This window comes from Podarcis liolepis, assembly GCF_965112155.1.
Source record: "Podarcis liolepis genome assembly, chromosome: 14".
Classification (NCBI taxonomy): domain Eukaryota; kingdom Metazoa; phylum Chordata; class Lepidosauria; order Squamata; family Lacertidae; genus Podarcis; species Podarcis liolepis.
The window spans coordinates 5,352,119-5,375,508 of NC_139569.1; the positions used below are offsets into that span (position 1 = coordinate 5,352,119).

Consider the following 23,390-nt stretch of genomic DNA (forward strand, 5'->3'; position numbering starts at 1 on the left):
TGCTTCTGGATTTTGGATGAAGACGGGCAGCTACAGACTCTGGGCCAAATCTGGCCATCAAATGCTTCACACATACCCTCTTCTCTGATGAAAATAGGGACATCCTTTTCAATAATAATAATAATAATAATAATAATAATAATAATAATAATAGGAATATTTATACCCTGCCCATCTGACTGGGATGCCCCAGCCACCTCTGGACAGCTTCCAACATATATAGGTAAAGGTAAAGGGACCCCTGACCATTAGGTCCAGTCGTGGCCAACTCTGGGGTTGCAGCACTCATCTCACTTTATTGGCCAGGGAGCCAGTGTACAGCTTCTGGGTCATGTGGCCAGCATGACTAAGCTGCTTCTGGCGAACCAGAGCAGCGCACAGAAATGCCATTTAGCTTCCCACCAGAGTGGTACCTATTTATCTACTTGCACTTTGACGCGCTTTCATACTGCTAGGTTGGCAGGAGCAGAGACCGAGCAATGGGAATTCACCCCATCGCAGGGATTCGAACTGCCGACCTTCTGATCGGCAAGCCCAAGAGGCTCAGTGGTTTAAACCACAGCGCTACCCGTGTCCCAGTCCAACATATATAAAGTCATAATAAAACATTGAACATTTAAAAGCTTCCCTGTATAGGGCAGCCTTCAGGTGTCTTCTAAAGGTTGTACAGTTTAAGGTTACCAGATTTTTTTCAATGAATCCGGGGACACTTTTCAACTTCAGTAGGAATGATAGGATTTTGTATGGGGACTGATTTGTAAATCCGGGGACTGTCCCCTTGAAACAGGGACATCTGGTAACCTTAGTATAGTTACTTATCCAGGGGTGGCATAACTCGTACCCTCCAAAATTTATCAGATAAAAATAGGGGCCTCCTATGGAAAAGCGGGACATTCCGGGATCAAATCAGAAACTGGGACGGCTTCTCTAAATCTGGAAAATAGGGACACTTGGAGGGTCTGCCCATGTTTCACCCACTGCCACAGACCTGCTTTTTACCAGGTGAGAGGTAAAAGAGGTTTCAAATGTGCAGAGAAACACAATTTCCTCTCCATCCCCAACACTCATACATTTTTTCCACACTATGCTTCTGCAAAAAAGGCCTTTCCTGAACATACGTGGTTTTCAAAGGTTCTTGCTGCTGGCACAGCCAGTCAGTCTGACACACCACCACTAACTTCTAAAAGAAAGGGGGGTGGAGAGAGGAATATTCATTATTTGAATGAATGGCCTCTCTCTCTCTCTCTCTCTCTCTCTCTCTCTCTCTCTCTCTCTCTCTCTCATATCACTGCAAGTTAGAGAGGGAGCCATCAGCTAAAGAGGAGGAAGAGAAAAGAATAAGGGTGGGGAGGTGGAGACCAAGGAAACAAGAACAGTGATCAATCTGAGGCCAAACACAAGATAACATAGGGCAGGGGTAGGCAACCTAAGGCCCGTGGGCTGGATGCGGCCTTCTCAATCCAGTCCACGGACGGTCTGGGAATCAGCGTGTTTTTACATGAGTAGAATGTGTGCTTTTATTAAAATGCATCTCTGGGTTATTTGTGGGGCATAGGAATTTGTTCATCCCCCCCCAAAAAAAAATAGTCCGGCCCACCACATGGTCTGAGGGACGGTGGACCGGCCCAGGGCTGAAAAAGGTTGCTGACTCCTGACATAGGGAGTGCACAGCCATGTGGGTCAAGATGGCAGAATGCTCTCTTGAGCCTCCCCCCCCCCCCCGAGAGAAGAGAGATAGTATAATAACAAAAAGGAGTGTGATGGCCTAGGATTTGGACTCGGATGCTGAACCTGAGGGATCCCAGCCTGCACAGGATTCCCCGCCCCCAGAAACAGCTGAGCCGGGGCTGGGGCCTGAGCCTGAAGGGTCCTCACCTGTGCTGGATCCTCAGGTGCAGGCATCAGCTAAGCCTGCTCTGGCTCCTGAGGTGATGGAGGACCCATTGCCTGCAGGTGCTCCACTCTCAACCCCGTCAGAAGAAGCTGAGGTTGTATCTGGGTCCGGTAACCCTCCAGCCTCTCCTGAGCTGCAGAGGCTCAGGGCAGAGAGGCGGAGGGAACTACACAAGAGGACTGCTCGCCTCCAGGCCAAGAGAGGCGAGTCACCAGAGGATCGGGGCCGCCCTATGCCTCAGGGCAGATAAAAGCCAGCCAGCCCCAGTCCCAAGTTGCGGGAGCAACATTGTTGGTTGCTAGTTCCTGCCTGAACCCTGTCCTGTTTTCCTCCCTGAGCTCCTGACCCGCCCTGGCTCCCTGCTTGCTTGCCTGTTCCTGACTTCACCCGACTCCCTGCCCTGCACCCAGCTTCAGCTACTATGGACTGCCGCCATGTTGCACCTTTGACCACCGACCGGATTTGGACCTCGCCTCTCGGGTAACCCACAGGACCAGCACAAGGAGGGATAAACCAACCCTCCAAAACTGTCCTACACACCTCCAGAAGAAAAATGCTCCTCAGGTGGGTTTAAGTTTATCTCAGTTTCTCTGTATTATTTACAGAGTTTCTGAAAGGGACAGGGATCTCTGAAAGGGACATCCTACAGCCTCAGTTCAAACACACAAGTAAAGGTGTTTCACAAGAGATTCCCAGCCACATCCAGATCTCCAACGCAGGGAATGATTATACAACAAGGTAGTCAACCAGGGCTGGGCCAGGACATTTGGCAGCTGCAGTCAAGCCGCAAAGTACCCGGAGCTAGCAAGTGTTAATTTAGCACCGCTTATGTTATTCTTTCATTTTCCCAGTTTGCATCAATTTGTGATTAAAAATAATAATACTAATAACTGTAACAATCAGGAATTTTCATCAGCCTCTAAGTGTGATGGAGGAGGCTCTGTCCCTTCCCAGGGTTGAAAATATTGACTCTCCGATTGGTCAGCTTTTCGGCCTTCCACCAAATGCAGCAAAGCATCATGGGCCAGCCTGGTTTCACACACCTGTTCCCTCCCCATCTAACCTTGCTGTGATGGGGGGGGGGCTGTTGGGGGTGGCTGAGGAACATCCACCTTCTAAATGCAACCACAGAGGAAGCAAACGTCTCTTAAGCGACACCATGATGGATTGGGCTCTTTCCCCCCTTCTAATTATTATTGGATTTGCTTCGCACAGCACAGCCTGCCAGCATTAAAAACATTCATAATACATAACTGAGATAATATCAAAGGAGCAGCGGCCCATGGTTTTTTTTGAACATCACAGCTGTGCATTACGAGTTTGACTAAGCCGCAAGAAAAATCAAAACTGAAATCACCACGAAGCACGCCAAGCAATAAAAATAAAAGGCACGCCGGGGTTTTTTTTTGTTATGTAAAAAAAATGCAGCAGAATTAAATTAATGGTGCCACTCTGATTTGAACAAACATCAATATCAAACAATGTGCAATTGAATTCATGGGTTATCTCATGCAGAGATAGAAAGAAAAATCCCCTACTCCCTTGCTTGATTAGACCAAAGAGATAATCAGTCTATTATCAGTGGCTAACCAGATGTCTATAGAAAGTCCACAAGGTAGACACAAGAGTGCAACAGCTGTTGATGGACTACAACTCCCATCATCTCTGACTACTGACTGCGTTGACTGGGGCAGATGGGAGCGGAGGTTCAAGCAACTTCTAAAGGGCCACATGTTCCCGTCTCAGGTTTACACCAGTCTTCTTCAACCTCGGGTCCCCAGATGTTGGACTACAACTCCCATCATCTCCAGCCAGCCAAGTCCAATGGCCAGGGGTGATGGGAATTGTAGTCCAACAACATTTGGGGACCGAAGGTTGAAGACCACTAGGGTAGACAATAAGGTGCTACATCAGGGATGGAGAACATTTGGTTGTCATTTGACTCCAATGCCCATCAACCCCAGTCAGGGATCATGGGAAATGTATTCCAGCAACATTTGGAGGACCACGAGTTCTTGCCCTGCTCCTGAGCTAGATGACTAAGGGTTTGACTCAGTCCAAAGGCAGCTCTCAGTGCTCATCATATCTGTTTAAGCACCTGCATTCACATAGTTGGAAATCCACCAAGATGATACCAAGCCTTGCCACGAGGCAATTGACCCACGTGGGTTGTGGCATGTAGGAATTAGGCCTTAGGAAACAGATATGGGTTCACTCTCAAAGCCCAGGGGATTACTGCTTGGGGTCAGGAATTAAGGGCCTTCAACCAGGTCAGATGTTAATGAGCCCAGCTGCCCTCTTCCCCATTGCGTGTGGTTAGGTGTGACCAGAAGCTGCTGGCTCTTCAGCTGTCTTTGCACTGGTACCTTTGCCAACTGCCTTGCTATTTGCAGATCACTGTAGTCTTGCTAAAATACAACATTGTTTTGTGTTTAGGGTTGTCCGGTCAGGAGTATCCCAGACCCTGAGATTTCAGAGCCAAAACCTGAAACCTAGAGGCAGTCCCTGGTGATGTCATGGGGGCAAGCCCTGGTGATTCTTCCTCTGCGCTCCCTCCCACCACAGAACACTGGAGATGGAAGTTAATTGGGAGAAGGGAGGAGGCAGCAGAGAAGGGCAAACCAGCGCACCCACCTGGACCTGAGAGTCTATGCAATAATTTGCAGCCAGCTCCCTCTGGGCTGAAGCTTGCAAGCTGCACACATTATCTTCTTAATTAAAATAAATAAATACAGGCACTCTTAAACGTTAAAGACAACCTCTTAATTTGGGTCCTACCTAGACAACATCTAAAGCTCATGTTTCGTACACAGAAGGCTCCAGCATCTCCAGACAAAATCGTCAGGTGCTGGAATCTCTGCCCAAGCCCCTGGAGCAGGGGTGTCAAACTCAAATTCATCGGGGGCCGCATCAGCAGTTTGGTCACCCTCAAAGGGCCGGTTGTATCTGTAGGACTTACAGTACAGGAGAGAAGGGTTCAGGCAGCCGTTGGATCTGTCACATCACAGGATGGCATGCGCTCAATATAAAAACAAGTGGAGGTTTCCTGAATGCATGTAAAGTGGAGGTTTCCTGTGCAGAACGGCTGGCGCCGCTAGAGGGCAGACGTTCTCTGGCTTGTAGGCTGCCGCGCATGTGCAGAAGAGGCGGCTTTCTTGTGTCAAAAAAAAAAAAGCGAGAATAAAAGGTGAAGGCTGGCGGCCGGCGGCGGCTACACGGGCCACATGATGAGGTCTGGCGGGCCGGATTTGGCCCACGGGCCTTGGGTTTGACACCCGTGCCCTGAAGAGTAGATAAGACTGGTCCAGTCTGACCCAATGTAAGACACCTTCCTATGTTCAGTTGCAGTGTATCTTTCAACAGGTAGATCAGTGAACATATTGTGTGGTACCCAACTAAGGTTTGCTCAAAGCAGACCCACTGAAAGTAGTGAGCATGACTATGTAAGTTAGGCCCATTCATTTCAATAGGACTACTCTGAGTAGGGCTTAATGGCATACAACCCAGTCACTCCTGCTATGGCAGGAAACATGAACTAATTAAGGGCTGATGTAGGAATGCTTTGGCCGTGCAGTGAACAGGAAGTAACTACTGTATTTTTCGCTCTATAAGACGCAACAGACCACAAGACACACCTAGTTTTTGGAGGAGGAAAACAAGAAAAAAAATATTCTGAATCCCAGAAGCCAGAACAGCAAGAACACTGCTGTGATCCCTCTTGCTGTTCTGGCTTCTGGGATAGCTGCGCAGCCTGCATTCGCTCCATAAGATGCACACACATTTCCCCTTACTTTTTAGGAGGGAAAAGGGGAGTCTTATAGAGCAAAAAATACGGTAATTAAAGGGCCAGAAGTGAAGAAGGAGAAGGTAGTTTAAAAGAAAGGAGCAAAAAAGGAAGCCACAAAAAACCCACTGAAATTAATTAACAAGGCTAAGGTAGGGCCATTAATTTCAATAGGTCTACGCTGAGTAAAACTCATCATTTCCTAGTTTACTGCACAAGTAAGGGAGAAAGGACATCGGCCAGAGGAACAACAGCAACTGGAAGAATGTACTGCCTTCCTTCTTCCACCCAGGAAGAGCTTCTGAGCACAGGTAGGGCATCTTGACTCCAACCAGCAGGCTGTTTGCTTCCTACCCTCACACCAGAAAGAACCCCGCTACAACCACCCTAGGATTGCAAAGGAAAGTCTAGCCTCAGATGGACAAATTGCACTTTCTCTGAATTTCTCTCTTTCCCCATCTTAAATCAGTTTCCTGTGTTTCTGCATCAGTTTGCAACTGTGTTTGTTTTCAAGCCCCACATGAAAACCCATCAGCACTTTTTCTCCTAATAGGTACATCCTTTTGCAAGCACCTTTCCCTAATACAATGCATTTGTGTATGCATTTTTTGCCAGTATGTACAATATTATACATGAATTCCTCCTGTGTATGCTCTCCTTTTGCACATCCTTTTTTGTGGGGGCGGAGAGGTGTTGAATTCCTAAGGACAGCTGCATTTCAGTTTGTATACAGTTTCCAGAAAGTGCAGATTAGGCAAATTCACATTAAAATATGACCCAAACTGAATTTATTGCTCATCCTCCGACTGGCCTCAGCTACCAGAGCACCACTGAGCCGAAATTCTTCCATCCAAGCCACCAAAAAGTGGAGATCTGCCTGGCTTCCAGATATAGAATCTTCCAGATATCCACAAATTCCAATCTTCCAGATATAGAAGATTGTTTTGACTGCAACCCATCAACTCCATTCGGGCACCATACAAATGATCTTCCTTTGCTTCCCTTCCCATCCACTGCACTAGCCTTGAATATTTTCTTTTTGCAAAGTTTGTAAGTCTGACAGCAAGCCCTGCCTCTCATTTCTAATTGCCTCCAATACAGAGCTGAATTTATGATTGGAGGGAGCCATTTTGGGAAGACGATGTTTGCCTGAGAAGCAGGATAAAACCATAATAGGTTTTTTTAAAAAAAGTAAAGGACCACTGGACTGTTAAGTCCACTCAAAGACAACTATGCGGTTGCAGTGCTCATCTCACTTCAGGCCGAGGGAGCCGGCGTTTGTCCACAGACAGCTTTCTGGGCCATGTGGCCAGCAGGACTAAACCACTTCTGGCGCAACAGACACCATGATGGATGCCAGAGTGCACGGAAGCGCCATTTACCTTCCCGCCAGAGCAGTACCTATTTATCTACTTGCACTGGCGTGCTTTCGAACTCCTAGGTTGGCAGGAGCTGGGACAGAACAATGGGGACTCACCACCGTCGCGGAGATTCGAACCGCCGACATTCTGATCAGCAAGCCCAAGAGGCTCAGTGGTTTAGACCACAGCACCACCCGCATCCCTAAACATGTGTCATATAGCCCAATCCCTTACAATGCAGGATACACAGCTAATCCCTGACAGACAGCCATCCAACCTCTCTTTAGAAACCTCCAAGGAAGGAGAGCCCACCACCTTCAGAGGGAGTCTGTTCCACTGTCAAACAGCTCTTGCCATCAGAAGGTCCTTCCTAATGGTTGGTCGGAATCTTCTGTTCATATTTAAGTCCTTGATTCCATTTTCCTGCCCCCTTTGACCGCACCGTCCAATTTCCAACCACAGGAAAATTTCCTGTCTTCGTTTAAACCAACTCTTACAAAGATTACTTGGGGAAACAGCACATCCTTGAGATCATGGGTCTCCTTTTTAAAAAAAATAAAAATGTATTGCTATCTTTTCAGGAAATCCATCTGGAGCTGTTAGGGGGTCCATGGAGCTTTCTATGGTTGCTCCATCAGATTTTACTCTGTCCCTTCCTCTCTCTCTCTCTCTCTTTTGCCTACACTTCATGGGCTAAAATGATCTCATCTGCCCAAACTGCTTACAGCTGCTGCTTCCGTGGTGCTGATGATGACTCACCATCTCCCATTCGCACTGACATCTGCCTCCAACTGGGCACTTTGCTGAAGTGTGATCCATCACTAACTGAATGAAGCCTGGGTAGACTGAAGTCTGGTCTTTTACAAATTAAGTTCCTTCTGGCTCCCTTCCTTCTCTCTCTCTCTCTCTGACACTTTTAAGCACACCTCCATTTCCTCTGTCATTCAAAGGCAATCCAGGTGCGTTGGCTGGGAGGCATTCATGTCCAGGAGACGTCTCAATCCCCTGCTGTTTCACCCACCAAGAAGAAGAAAACAACCGTGAGCATTTCCCTCTCCCCAGAGAGCATAGCTATCAAGCGTCCCTTATTTGGCAGGAAAGTCCCTTATACCAGCGCCATGTCCTGCTGCTGTCCCTTATTGATGAAGTCCCTTAAATAAGCTGCTGAAGGTAATGGGGCCCTTTCTATGTCCAGCTGTCCTTTGTCAACAACAAATTGTTGCTGTTTTTCGTGCTGAATATATGCTATATGGTAATTTATGGACCTAATAGGTATCTAAAGCCATTTGCATGCAACAAAATATGTATTTTATCAAAGTAATTGTTGATCCCTTATTTTGGCTGCTGATCCCTTATTTTCAAGGCTGCTGGTCCCTTATTTTCAAATCTGTAAGTTGACAGCTATGCCAGAGAGCCAAAATGCTTACCATAGCTCATGGTATATCCTGCTTTGAACCACAGGGACTGCTCTGTAGGAATGTAGCACATGGTTTCATAATAGGTTGCCAACTTTTTTTGACTGGTTCTCCTCCTGACATGCCAGTATTATTATATAATGCTTTCCCTGGTATATTCTTTCTTTGATTCGGGAAACCTGCCGAGTGCCGGGATTACGTATAAGCTAAACAAGCTATAGCTTAGGGCCCCACTCTCTTGGGAACCCCCAAAAAATGTAAAGGAAAGGAAAACATTTCCAAATTATAAGATAAATTTCTTAAATATAAGATAAAAAAACAAATAAAATAAAATCTACATACAGCAACAGTGTTTTGTGTTGTGTAGGCTCCTATCTGTTATGTGCAAATGGCTTTAGATACCTATTAGGTCCATAAATTACCATATAGCATATATTCAACACAAAAAACAGCAAGTTTGTTGTTGACAAAGGACAGCTGGACATAAGACAGCTGGACACAAGAGACTAGGGCCCTACGGGACTTGACATCTTTCCGCAGGCCTGCAAGACAGAGCTGTTCCACCAGGCCTTTGGCCAAGGCACAGTTTGACCCCTCTCTCCTTCTGTAATCCTCATAGAACTCTAGCCCAATGGTTGCCATTAATTTGATTCTGAACTGATTTTAGTATGAATTGATTTTAGAATGTATTTTAATTAATTGATTGTGATTTTATGTAAACTGTGTTACTTTTACTGTTGTTAGCCGCTTCGGCTGGGGAGGGTGGGATATAAATAAAATTTTATTATTATTTTTTATTATTATTATATAAAGGGCCCCATTACCTTCAGTAGCTGAGGGCCTCATCAAACCTAAATCCGGCCCTGAACCTGCCCACCATTTTAAAGGCATTAGGCTACTGTTAAAAAGCAGAGGGGTCAGAGCCACTGAAAAAGTTGGGGGATCTGCTTGGCTAAACTTACCGTATTTTTCGCTCTATAACACGCACCTGACCATAACACGCACGTAGTTTTTAGAGGAGGAAAACAAGGAAAAAAATACTCCTAAACGAAACAGTGGATGTATGATTTTTGTGGTTCATGCTGTGGCCACAGACATGTGATCTGACAGTGAGTTTGGAGTAGCCCAATGCAAAAATCCTGAGGATCCATGTGGATCCGTGCTTTGTAACCACGTTTTAAATGGGGAGGGAAGGAAAAGCACTCAAGGGACAAGGAGCACGCGTGGGGTGGGTGGAGAAGGATGCTGCTAATAATGAAGAAGAGGACTATAAGGGGAGAAGGCTCCTCTCCCCTCCCACTTTGCTCCTTTAAAGAAGCAGGCTCTCTTTCCTTCTCTCCTCCCCACTCAGCCGCTCCTCTCCCGCTTTGCTGTTTCAAAGCGAGCCATGGAGGAGGGAAGGAAGGGGAACCATGGATCCTCTGCTCACAACTGCAGTAGATCCCCCCCCCCCCCGCCACCCACAGGCATTCCTTCCATAACACGCACAGACATTTCACCTTACTTTCTAGGAGGAAAAAAGTGAGTGTTATGGTGCAAAAAATACGGTACATCATTCCATCAGTGAGGCCAAGAGGGGTTTTTTGTCACCTGGGAAGCCCAGAACCTCCCTACACAGTGGCGTAGCGTGGGTTGTCAGCACCCAGGGCAAGGCAAGTAATTTGTGCCCCCTAACCCATGGATTTGCGCCCCCTAACCCGTGGATTTGCACCCCCTAACCCCCAGATGTTGCGCCCGGTGCGGCCGGCCCCCCCTGCACCCCCCACACTACGCCACTGTCCCTACACACTGCCCAGGCTTCCACCCTGGGGAGGAGACTGTGGTGTCGCTCACACTTTCCCCCCAGCGGCACACTCCATTGTCTCTCAAGACAGACGGAAGCCAGCACCAAGCCAGAGAAGGAAGAAAATAAGACGCTGGTCTTTTTTTCCTTTTCCTTTTCTGTACTAGGCACTAATTGGTAACACTTCCTTGGAAGATTTTTCTTGCATTTCTAATTAAAAGCTAAAGGCTGCATGTCAGCCGGCTGGAAATCTTATGTTAGAGTTCAAAGCCCATTTACAAGCTGAATTTATTTTACAATCCAACCTGCTGCCCTCCTTACATTTCGGATGGCATCATGTGCAAGTTGTAATCCAGAACATTAAAAGAGTATCAGGTTTGGGAAGAGTGATCTTTTTCCATGATTGTCTGTGTGTGTGTGTGTGTGTGTGTGTGTGTGTGTGTGTGTTGGGTGTTATGCTATGTACTGCTACTGTTGGAGGGAAAGGGGAGAAATGATGGAGGGATGGAGGGATGGAGGGATGGAGGGATGGATATGTATTGGATTGAGACGATGTTGCATTTTTGGACTTCCCTTGGGGGCATAGCTATGGGGGCCAAAGTGATAAGAACATAATAATAGTCTTGCTGGATCAGGCCCATGGCCCATCTAGTGCAGTGCCCTCTACTCACAGTGGCCAGCCAGATACTTATAGGAAGATAATAATAATAATAATAATAATAATAATAATAATAATAATAATAATAATAATTTATTTATTTATTTATATCCCGCCCTCCCCAGCCAAAGCCGGACTCAGAGCGGCTAACAACAATAAAAGTAACACAGTTTACATCAATCACAATCAATTAACTGAAATACATTCTAAAATCAATTCATTCTAAAATCAATTCAAGCAAGGGCACTCTCCCATACCCTCCAATATTTCTCCAATGAAAATAGTGACATCCTAAGGAAAAGTGGGACATTCCGGGATCAAATCAGAAACCAGGACAGCTTCTGTAAATCTGGGAGGTCTCCCTGGAAAATAGGGACACTTGGGGGGTCTGTTCTCTCACCCCAGTTCTCCTTTATAGCCATCACTGCCTCCTGATGAAGCAACTTCCATAGCTTAACTAGAGTCCTTCCTTTTATCTGTCCTGAAACTGTCCTGATGGGCTCCTGGCACTTTGAAATTTACCGCCGCACCACTGGTGTGCATAGGATTATAGCCTGATCCTATGTCTGTTTACTCCAAAGCAAGTCCTCCCATGTTCGGTGGGATGCAGCCTGCAAAAAGTATGGCAAGGATTACAGCCTCCGTTGTCTTACCAGCGTGATTCACGTCAAAGCTCCTTTCCAGAGTCCAAAATAAATAATTTGTACAAACAACTCCCCTCCTCCCGTGTGTTCACACAGAGAACAACTCCCTAAACCTGACCTTTCTGAGTTAATCTTTCCTTCAGGGGAGGCCTCAGATCTTGTTCCTCCTAATGATCAAACAGGATTTCTCTAACCAGACATGGGAGAACAAACCCTTATCTGCGGCCTGATCTCCATCCTCTCCAGGGCTCCCTGCCTTGTATTTCAAGGTTTTTCCTCCGCACTTCTCCCTCCCCCATCTCCTTGAAACCAGCCAAATCCACAGTCTAATCTGGAAGAGTCTCAAAGGCATAAAGTAAAGGGGGGGGGGAATTAAGAAGAGAGAAATAAATCCAACCCTTAATTCAGTCTTGCCTCGAGTTACAAAGGGAGAGGTTCAGTTCAGTTCAATTCAAAGAGAGACTTTGGCCACGATCACACCATACATAGAAAGCACTGTGGTACCACTTCAAACCATCACGGCTTCCCTCAGAGAAGCCTGGGAGCCGTAGTTTGTTAAGAGTGCTGAGAGAATTGTTAGGAGATGCCCTAGACCAGGGGTCAGCAACCCGTGGCTCCGGAGCCGCATGTGGCTCTTTTACACCTTTGCCGCGGCTCCGGGGCGGATACTAGCGAGGGGAGGAGGTGATTTGTGCACCCCGACACTCCCCACTGTGGCAGGCGCTGTACTGGCTGTGACGTCGCATGGGGGCGGTGCGTGCATCAGTCACGCACCGTCCCGACATCACCTTCCTGCCCGCTGTCAGATCGGAGGGCAGCGACGTGCATGCAGGTCTACGACTGCGAGGAGGAAGATGACGTCCCTGTTTTGGACCCCCGGTAGGCCAGCCACTGATAAAGGCATGTTATATTTGTTTTAAATGTCGCAGTGATTTTGCGGCTCCCGGTTTTTTTTTCTTCGGAAGCGGGGCCAAGTGGCTCTTTTTGTCTTAAAGGTTGCAGACCCCTGCCCTAGACACATCCCAGAACTACAATTTCCAGAGTAGTTTAGCCATCAATCCCTCTTCACTGGGAACTCTAGGAATTGTAGCTCTGTGAGGGGAATAGGGGTCCCCTAACAACTCTCAGCACATTATTATTATTATTATTATTATTATTATTATTATTATTATTATACCCTGCCCATCTGGCTGGGTTTCCCCAACCACTCTGGGCAGTTTACAGCATATATAGGTAAAGGGTAAAGGGACCCCTGACCATTAGGTCCAGTCATGACCGACTCTGGGGTTGTGGCGCTCATCTTGCTTTATTGGCCAAGGGAGCCAGCATACAGCTTCTGGGTCATGTGGCCATCATGACCAAGCCACTTCTGGCGAACCAGAGCAGCGCACGGAAACACCGTTTACCTTCCCACCGGAGCGGTACCTATTTATCTACTTGCAATTTGACGTACTTTCGAACTGCTAGGTTGGCAGGAGCAGGGACCGAGCAACGGGAGCTCACCCCGTCGTGGGGATTCAAACTGCTGACCTTCTGATTGGCAAGTCCTAGGCTCTGTGGTTTAACCCACAGCGCCACCCGCGTCCCTTACAGCATATATAAAACATAGTAAAATATCAAACACTAACAACTTTCTGATACAGGGCTGCCTTCAGATGTCTTCTAAAAGTTATGTAGTTCTTTATCTCCTTGACATCAGAAGGGAGGGTTTGGAAAATAACAGAATTATTTGGGAGAAGCCATGACTGTTTATAGTGGAATCATAGTGCTACAAGAGTAAGTGTGAATGTGACCTTCCTTAGACTGGGGACAGGGAAGTGACTTGCCATAGCTTTTGGAAATAGCAGACCTCAGGAATGAAAAGTTGCCATCTGTCCTTTAATTAACCCCAGCCTATGAAGGATGGGGAAGAAATATTCTTGGTTCATATTTGAATGTGAATCCCTAATGCACACTTCTCAAACTGATGCATAACCTGAAATGCAGCAGCACTTCAAAAAATTGCTCTTCCCCAAATTCTGTGATGCTCTGAGCTCCCCTGCCAAAAATTGCATGCCAAAATGTATGAGTGTTAGTGGGAAATGTGTACACACACACATAAATGCATTATATTTGGGGAAATGGCTTGCAATCGTATACTACTTAGGCAAAAATGCATCTAACGGGGAAATGTGCACTAAAATGTATTTTTAAAATTGTGAGTTTTTGGGTGGGCCAGTCTGGATGATATCCTGGGTCCCCTCCAGGCCTGCTAGAATTTAACAGAAGAAATGTGATAAAGCAGCCAAACCGATTCGTTTGTTAAGGGAATGGTTTTGGCTGTTCCACCATTTATGTATGGAAGTGAGAGCTGGACCATAAAGAAGGCTGGTTGCCGAAGAATGGATGCTTTTGAATTATGGTGCTGGAGGAGACTCTTGAGAGTCCCATGGACTGCAAGAAGATCAAACCTATCCATTCTGAAGGAAATCAGCCCTGAGTGCTCACTGGAAGGGCAGATCCTGAAGCTGAGGCTCCAATACTTTGGCCACCTCATGAGAAGAGAAGACTCCCTGGCAAAGACCCTCATGTTGGGAAAGATGGAGGGCACAAGGAGAAGGGGACGGCAGAGGACGAGATGGTTGGACAGTGTTCTCGAAGCTACCAGCATGAGTTTGACCAAACTGTGGGAGGCAGTGGAAGACAGGAGTGTCTGGCGTGCTCTGGTCCATGGGGTCACAAAGAGTCGGTTGGACACAACTAAACAACAACAAATTTACATTCCCAAGAAGGTTGTCATAGAGACAAGTGGGTGGGCCTTTTCCCACCTGGCTGCATGCCATGTCATTCTAGGATGGAGAACAATAGATGAAGGGCAGCTGTGTGTATAGAGAGCTCTCTATAGCAGGGGTCAGCAAACTTTTTCAGCAGGGGGCTGGTCCGGGCTGGTCCACTGTCCCTCAGGCCTCATGGGGGGGCTGGACTATATTTTTGGGGGTGGGGATGAACAAATTCCTATGCCCCACAAATAACCCAGAGATGCATTTTAAATCAAAGCACACATTCTACTCATGTAAAAGCACACATTCTACTCACGCTGATTCCCGGACCGTCCACGGACCAGATTTAGAAAGTGATTGGGCCGGATCCGGTCCCTGGGCCTTAGTTTGCCTACCCATGTTCCTCAGTGGTGCCTCGGGTTAAGAACTTAATTCGTTCTGGAGGTCCATTCTTGCCTGAAACTGTTTTTAACCTGAAGCACCACTTTAGCTAATGGGGCCTCCCGCTGCCACCACCCCGCCACTGTGCAATTTCTGTTCTCATACAGAAGCAAAGTTCTTAACCCGAGGTACTATTTCTGGGTTAGCGGAGTCTGTAACCTAAAGCGTCTGTAATCTGGCGTACCACTGTATAGAGTAGGGGCACCCTGTTCGCTTTCCAGTCTGTTTCTATGGCTTTCCAGAATGCAAAATCGCTGGTTTTCAATCACTTCTTAGCCTTTCGGCTAAGATCAAGTGTTTAAAAATCACTGCTTTCCATTTGCTAGTAATGCGAAGGTATACCTCTCTGTGAATTGCCATTTTGGGATTAGTAATGAGAATTGCTAGCATTATTCAGTAAAAATCCAAAGGGGGGAATGTGAACATGGGTCCCATGTTGGTGGTTGTGAGTCAGAGGCAGGTCTGGACACAGGATTTTCTGGGCTTTTAAAGCAGGTGATGTAAACAACATCACCTCCTAGATTGTAAGCCTGTTATTAAAGGTGCTCCCAGGTCTTCTGCAGCTCTTATATGCTCAGTCCCTTTAACAATAAAGAAACAGACTGGAGATGGAAGGGATTGAAGTTGGTATCCTCTGCATACAAAGGGTGAACTACAATGGTACCTCGGGTTAAGAACTTACCGGTAATTTGTTCTGGAGGTCCGTTCTTAACCTGAAACTGTTCTTAACCTGAAGCACCACTTTAGCTAATGGGGCCTCCCGCTGCTGCCGCACTACCACCACACGATTTCTGTTCTCATCCTGAAGCAAAGTTCTTAACCCGAGATACTATTTCTGGGTTAACGGAGTCTGTAACCTGAAGCGTCTGTAACCCGAGGTACCACTGTATTGCTAAATTAAGGCCAACACACTGAGCAGCTGGAAATGTACTTCAAAACTGGGCTGTTTTCTGCTTCCTCTAATGCTGCCTCTTGCAGCAAACTTTCCCTCCTGACTTTTAGTGTGTGCATGTTTGTGTTTTATTTAAATTGTTTTAAAACACTGTTTCATTTGTCAGCTGCCCAGGGAATATTTACTGATGAGTGGCTGTATACATTTAATAAATATATGGAATGGAAAAGAGGAGCATTAGCAAACCATCCTTTCCCCAGTGGCTTGCTAAAACCAAGTTATATTTTGGACTTCTTGTGCTTTGGCGTTCTGTTGTGTTTTTTTAAAAATGGATGAGTTATATATAAATAGGAATATGTGGAACTTGGGACCAAGAATCTGGACAATTGCCTTTCTAACTAGATTACTGGGGACTAAATGCAGTTGGCCTTTTAAAAAATTGGGGGGAGAGCGAAATCTGAAGCCAAGAATTAATATGGCATCCTCGGAGCCCTTTTCGTTTTAGGGCACAATCCTATGCACACTTTCTACTGAGTAAACCCCACTGAACACAGCCGTGCTTACTCCAGAGCAAACCCATGCACAGGATTACACCATTAAAATATCAAGTAGAAATGGAGAGCACAGGCATGAAAATTGGACCCTATAATCAAGAATCTGTTCCTGATAGCAACTTTTAGAGGTCCTTTGGTGGCCAAGCTGAATTGAAATTTGCAGAAGTTCAAAACTGAGCCTTCCCCCTTGTTCTTCTCAAATTCAGTCACTCAGCTTGTGGGTTCAATTAAAATTCACCAGAGTGCAACATTCAAAGTCTGATGTGCAAATCCCAAATCTACCCATTTTTTTTACTGGTGGACGGAAGAACGTCAGTTGATGGGGTTCTATTCTCAAGACATCTCTCAGGTAGTTTTTTTTATAGATATTGCTACACAGCGGCAGGGAACATGTGAAAGATTGGCAAAGGCTAACCCACCGCACTGTAAGGCGACTGTGGCTCAAAGGCCCTTCTTGAACGTGGTCAAACATGGACAGCTTCGTGCCAGGGACTGCAAAATGGGGGCTGCATTGAGATGCAGAAGAGACTTGAAGACACCCTCCAATGGCAAAAAGCTGCTTTGAACAAAACCCAGAACTTCTTTTAAATAAAAAATGGTGGAGAATTCTTAATTGTAGTAGTTGTAGTAATAGGAAAACTGTATTTATATATAACCCTGCCTTTCCCCCCTGACAGAACTCAAGCAGGTTTGCAGATAAAAATAAGAACCACTAAAAACAGGGGGGTTCATTTTTTTATATTAAACATGGATAGAATTTAAACAGCTTAGTTCCTGAATGTTTTGGCTCCTGAACGTCGCAAACCCAGAAGTGACTGTTCACCATCCACATTCAGCTGTGTTTCCCTAAGAGAGACAGTGTGGTGTAGTGGTTAGAGTGTCGGACTGGGACCTGGGAGACCAGGGTTCAAATTCCCACCCAGTGGTGTAGCGTGGGGGTGCAGGGGGGCCGGCTGCACCGGGTGCAACATCTCGGGGTTAGGGAGCGCAAATCCACGGGTTAGGGGGCGCAAATTACTTGCCTTGCCCCGGGTGCTGACAACCCACGCTACGCCACTGTTCCCACCACCACCACCAAGCTCACTGGGTAACCTTGGGTCGGTCACTGCCTTTCAGCCTAACCTACCTCACAGGGTTGTTGTGGGATTAGATGAGGAGAAGGAAAACCATCTACTCCACCTTGATCTCCTTGGAGAAATGATTGAAATATGCAATCAATATTATGCTGCCTGCATAAGAATATTGCAGAAGTGTTAACTTACTCTGCCTGGTCTGCTGACCTTATTAAACCTTTGAGCATTCACACGCATACACACACCAGTCCCACCTATAATCTTCGGAAAGGGCTTAATTATTCCATGCAGAAAACATCACAGCCTTGAATATTTATTTTGACGACTGGTAATAGATTTCCTCGCTGCTGTTTTCCCTTTTGCAGCCCAGCACCCTCGTTATGCTGTTCCTTTAAGATTTCTTGCTTTATTTAAATAAACAAGCAGACATTGAAGGGGGGGGGACTGAGAGAAATGGGGGTCCACATGTTTTTACTGGCTAACCATAAACCATTCTGACAGTGAGGAGGGGAAGATAGCTCTCGGGAATGTTCAGAGGGAGCTACGAAATCCAGATTAAGGGGTTTGATAGAGTCAATCTTTGGATGACACAGTCTTCTGGGGCAATACTTTTCTCCACTTTCCAGTTCCAGCTGTGTAACCAGGACTTAGGGGGCAGAAGCCCCAGGTCCCACTGAGTGTGTGCAAACACATCGGAGACATCAGAGACTATACATTTAAACCACATTCCTCCCCACTCCCCAAGAATTCTGAGAACTGTAGTTTGTTCTGGGAACCGTAGTCCTCTTAGAGGTGAACTACAGTTCCCAAGGTTCTTTTAGGGGAAGCCAGGCTCCTTTAAATGAATGGCGTAGGTGCGACCCACGAAATCCAAAGCGACCTGACTGGCCGGCTGCCCAGGACCAATGGATTCGAATCAACCCCGAGTCGTGTAAACGCGCCAGGCGTCCTGCGCTGGTAGCTCTTTTACAACAAGACTAATACACGTCTCTCCCTTCCAAGCTCCCACCCCTCCCGACCACCAGCTTGCAGCCCAGGGGCTGGAGTGTGTGCTGAGGGGGGGGGGAGGAAGACTACCCCCCCCCGCCGCGCGCGCGCCTTTCTATCCTCCGCGCCCCCTGGAGTTTAATGAAGATGCAGTCCGCTGCGAGCCCAGATCAATGCCGTGGGCAGCTTCACGCTGCGTTCTTCGATTTAGCGGGCTAATGACATTTCACATTTAAGAGCAAAGAACGGGGGCGAGCGGGGGAGGGAGGTCTGTTTGGCGAGGAAGGGGGGCAGAAGAGCAGGGGAGCCCCCTCCCCGATGTTTTAAAGACAAAGATCGCCTCTTGGCCCATTTGGAGACGCCAAACAGGGGACCCAACTAAAAGCGAACAGAAAACACACACACACACACCCTCTTTAAGGCAAGGTTTTCTGGCCTCCTTGCCACCTCCCGACCCCACTCCAACCGATAAAGAGATCGTTTCCTTTGAGCCAACTACGCCCGGACGCCGGGGCTCACCTCCCCCGGGCCCCCAGTCAAGGCTGGCTCCCTTGCTCCTGAGCTTGTGAAGAGCGCCTTGCCCACCGCCAGTCTTCTCATACTCCACCTCTCCTTTAGCCAAGGTGAGAGGAAGTGTCATTCTCCCCCCCCCCCCAAAAAAAAACCATTTTCCCATCTGCACCTCCTTCCAGCGTCCCTCTGACACATCTCAGTTTATGCCCCGTACCTATTTGCCTCCGCCTCCCCGTGACCTGGAGGTTTTACAGTTGCAGTGAAAGAGCAAACGTTTGTTGGTTTGTGTAGTACACACACACACACACACACACACACACACACACACACTTTGCATCCTCATTGAACCTGTGAAGGCTCCTACCCACCCAACACATGTGTACATCTCCTTCTGCCCCCTGGGTTTATAGTAACACATCCACTCCTCACTTCCAAAGAGGACTAACTTCAAAAAAATCTAAGCTGAGCAGAGTATAACTTCAGGGAAGATAGATCAAGAAATTCTTTTTTTGTTTTTTTAAAGCCTTACTGAAAAATTCAACTTGGCTGCCCTTTCCCTTATCTTTGATGTGTCCTCGTCGCTATTTTAGGAGCTTGACCCCAAACCCTGCCTGTCTCAAAGGTCTCAGCGTTGGAGTGACGTCGATGCGAGATCGTTATGGACCCAGAGCAGATACTCAACTCCAAAAAATCTCCATTATCTGTAACTCTGAGTTATCCAGCTCCAGCTGCGCCTTAGGTTGGGAGGCAGGTGGGAATGGTCATCAGAACATATCCAACACCCTTTTTTAAAAAAAAAAAAATCACGGTCCCCATCTCTTCTTAAGAAAGCAACTGTGTTTATCTCCTCTCTGATGAAGCCTTTGAGATGGGCACTCACGTTTATCTGACAAGGCCTCCATGATCCAGGCTGGCTGTTATTAGCACATGGGGACACAGGAATAGAGGAAGCAGCCTTCTGCTGAATCAGACCATTGGTCCATCTAGTTCAGTAATGTCTACTCTGACTGGCAGCGGCTGTCCAGGATTTCGAGAAGGGAACATTCCTAGCCCTACCTGGAAAGCCAGTGGGGATTTAAACTTGGACCTTTGGCTCTACCTGAACAGCCACCTGTTGGGGACATTCTCACCTGGCGTTCCTTGCTTCCAACTGGGGGAGATTGACTTAGATCAGGGATGAGGAACCTGTGGCCCTCAAGATGATGCTGGACCACATATCCCATCAACCTTGACCTTGGCCATGATGGCTGGGTCTGATGGGGAGTTCAAGTAGTTCAACAACATCTGGAGGGCCACAAATTCTCCATCGCCAGCTTTAGACCCTTGTGCATAGAATCGTAGAATTGGAAGGGACCACAAGGGACATCTACACCAACCCCCTGCAAGGCAGGAATCTTTGCTCAATGTGAAGCTCAAATCAATGACCCAACTGGCTGTGGACTGAGCTATCACATATTTCAGGGATAGCCAGTTCGGTGTCCAGAAAGATGCCAGCCAACATGGTCAGTGGTCTGAAGTTAAGGGAGCTGTAGTCCCCCAAAATATGGAAGGTTCCACATTGGCTGTGCCTGCTGCATTTAAATCCTAAGACAGACATGGCTGTATCTGCTCTCTCATAGGCAAATAGGAATCCGTCTTGTTCTGAGTCAGACCCATTGGCCCATCTAGCCCAGAACTGTTCTACACTGACTGGCAGCAGCTCTCCAGGGTTTCAGAATAAAGTCCCTCCCTAGATATTGAACCTGAGACCTTCTGCATGCAAGGCAGATGCTGTACGATAGAGTTGTGGCCCTTTCTGCTCCTATCGCCAGAGGCAGGGATCACTCCAGTGTGGACTGAAGGCCATAAGAACATAAGAGGTGATTTTAGGATCAAGTCAATGGCTCATTTAGTCCAGCATTCTGTTCTCACAATGGCCTGTGGAAAATCCGCAAGTAAGACCCAAGCACAAGAGACCTCTCTCGCTCCATGGCTTCCAGCAACTGGTCTTCAGAAACATCTCTGCCTCTGACAGTACAAGCAGGGCAGAGCCATCATGGCTGGTAGCCATTTAGCCCTCTCCTCTGTGAATTTGTCCAATCCTTTTTTAATGCCACCCATGTTGGTGGCCACCCCTGCTTGATCAGAGTCACGGGAACCTCCCTGCACCCCAGAGCCTGGACTGAGTCTCTGAATTTCTAACCTTCATAAATACCAACTCCAAGATTCAGCTCTACGGGACAAGGGATTGGGCTAAAGCCCAGCTTGCATCATGGTGCATTCCTCCTTTCTAACATTTACTCGGGAGTAAGCTCCCTTCAATACAGCGGCACTTGCTTCGGAGTAAACAATGCAATAAATCCTCTTCCCACTTCCTACACCTCCCAAGGTTCTGGCCAAGGAGAGGAAAGTTAAATGACTGACAACAAGGCAAAATAAATTAAAAAATTGTCCAGCATTTATTCATCCAATGTCCTTTTGGGCCAGCAGCCATCTCTGACCTTATGCCCCCTTCCCCTCCAAATGTTTTGGACTTCTATCTATCTATCTATCTATCTATCTATCTATCTATCTATCTAATCTATCACATTTACACCCCCAGGAGCTCAAGACAGCATACATGGTTCTCTCTCCCCCCCCCACTCTCATTTAACTCCCACAACAACCTTGTGCGGTAGGTTAGGCTGGATGGGAGAGGATTGGAACCCAGGTTTCCCAGGTCCTAATCTGGCCCTCTAACCACTACACCATCCTGGCTCAATTGCCAGGCTGGCTAGAACGGATGAGAATTGGGGGATCAAAACATCCGGAAGGCTAAGCTGCTTCAGAGTAGAAGCTTCTTACAGTTAAAATGATTTCAGCCACGATTCTTACATTATTTTATGCATTTTTTAAAAAAAATATGTAACGCATCGTTTTCTTTCCCCTTCAAGGTGGCGTGCCTGGTTTCCCTCCCCCCCCTTCCATTATATCATCACAAGAACCCTGTGAGGTAGGCTAGGCTGGCAAGCAGCGACTGCCCCCCCCCAACATGGTCACCCAGTGAGCTTCCTGGCTGGGCCGGGATTCGAACTCTGGTCCCCCAGTCGGACATTCTGAGCAGGAGACCATGCGGGCGCTAGAACTCCCACCGTGGCTGACCATTGGATTCGCTTGCTGGGGGAGGGGGGGTTGGGAGTTGGGGTCCAAAACCAGAGCACGAGGTGAGGGGGGGGCTGTATAGGAGCCTGGCTATATAGTTCCGAAGCCGCCGCCGCCCCCACTTTCCTCTTTAGATCTCTCACAAAGTTTCTAGCTCGGTGGCCGGACTGGGCAGGAGAGACGGGGAGGGAGGGTGGCCGCTGGCCGCAGGGTCTCCTGCTCCCTTACCTGTCTCTCCCTGTGCGAAGGCAGCCAGCCCAGGTGGGTCGAGCGACCGTTCCTCTGTTCTCCTGGACTGCAGCAGCAGCAGCCGCCGCGCCTTAAGCGCTCTCCTCTCCGCGCCCGTCGATCCTCCGCGGCTGGCTCTCCAGCGCCGCCTGGCCGCCCCCTCGCGGGCATAGGCGACCGGCCAGCGGGAGGGAAAGACGGGTGTCTGGACCCCCAAATCTAAGAGGGAATGAAAGCAAGAAGAGGGCGCCGGAGGTCGAGAGCCGGAGCCGATTTAACCGACGGTCGGGTCGGTTTCTACGCCGCGCCCATCGCCTGGTCTTTGGATCTCTGGAGTTAGAAGCCCTCCCGGAGGCGCTTGTCCCGGGATAGCCTCGATCCTGAGCACGTTGCTTCGCGAGGAAGCCTCGAGGGGACCAGCCGTCTCGGTCTCGGCGGGGCTTTCCTTCTGAGCAGACGCCTAAAGCTGGAGCCGTCCAGCCGCAATACTAAATGCTCCGTTCCCTTTATCTTCACGGAGCCCATAGGCGGCGCCGGAGAACGGGCGGGGGGGCCAAGCGCCCCCACAGCAAAGAGCTCGCTCCTTCACTCCCCCCCCCTCCATTGCTGAACTCCTGTCATAGACAAATCCTGTTATTTTCTTTCAGGGATCTTAACACATGAGGCACAGTTCGCCTAGCTAGAAATATACTTTCTCCCTTCTTTGCCCCCCATTATTATTATTATTATTATTATTATTTATTTACTGGTGCCGCCACTAAGTAAGCCCCGTTGAATTCAGTAGAACTTACTTCCGTGTAAACGCTCATCAGAAGAGACTGCGAAGCTGGGGGGAAACTGGATCCGGCTCCCCCCCCCCATATATATATTTTTTCGCCCCCACCTCCTCTGAAACATGCCCCCTCCCTCGTTTAGGTCGAGGGGGAAAGCGTTGGTTTTCCAGGTGCACCTTTCTGGCTTTGCAGCCCCCTCAAAGCTCCAGCTAGAAAATAGAAATCGCTCTCCGCCGCGCCCCCCCGCCGCCCCCCGTTAATTCTCGGCGCTCTGTATCCGTAGCACGATCTCCCCGCCTCTCTCGCTCTCTCGGCAAAGCAGCTGGCCAATTCAGCCGGCATACAAAGGAGCTGCCTCGAGTCCAGCGATAGTAAAGGGAGATTTTTATTTTTTTAAGGAAGAGGAGGAGGAGGAGGAGGAGGAGGAGGAGGAGGGGAGAGAGACAGTAATAAAATCCTGGCGTGGACAAAAGGGCAAGGAAGAAGCATTTGCGGTGATCAAAGCCAACCA

General features: G+C 47.9%; 2 protein-coding genes across 6 annotated transcripts in view; one reads left to right on the forward strand and one right to left on the reverse strand.

Moving 5' to 3' along the window:
- ELFN1 (extracellular leucine rich repeat and fibronectin type III domain containing 1) overlaps nucleotides 1-23,390 on the reverse strand; it is a 248,652-nt gene that overhangs the window by 206,863 nt on the left and 18,399 nt on the right. Inside the window, exon 1 of one of the 5 annotated variants that reach the window (XM_083474725.1) lies at nucleotides 22,898-23,065. The exons of 2 other annotated variants lie outside the window; for them this stretch is intronic. The gene's annotated coding sequence lies outside the window, so the exon portion shown is untranslated. Of the gene's footprint in view, nucleotides 1-22,106; nucleotides 22,623-22,897; nucleotides 23,066-23,390 lie in introns of those variants that run through there. 2 more of the 5 variants (XM_083474722.1, XM_083474724.1) reach the window with 2 other exon arrangements.
- The window catches only part of PSMG3 (proteasome assembly chaperone 3), a 340,750-nt gene that overhangs the window by 162,551 nt on the left and 154,809 nt on the right, over nucleotides 1-23,390 (forward strand). The window lies entirely within an intron of this gene.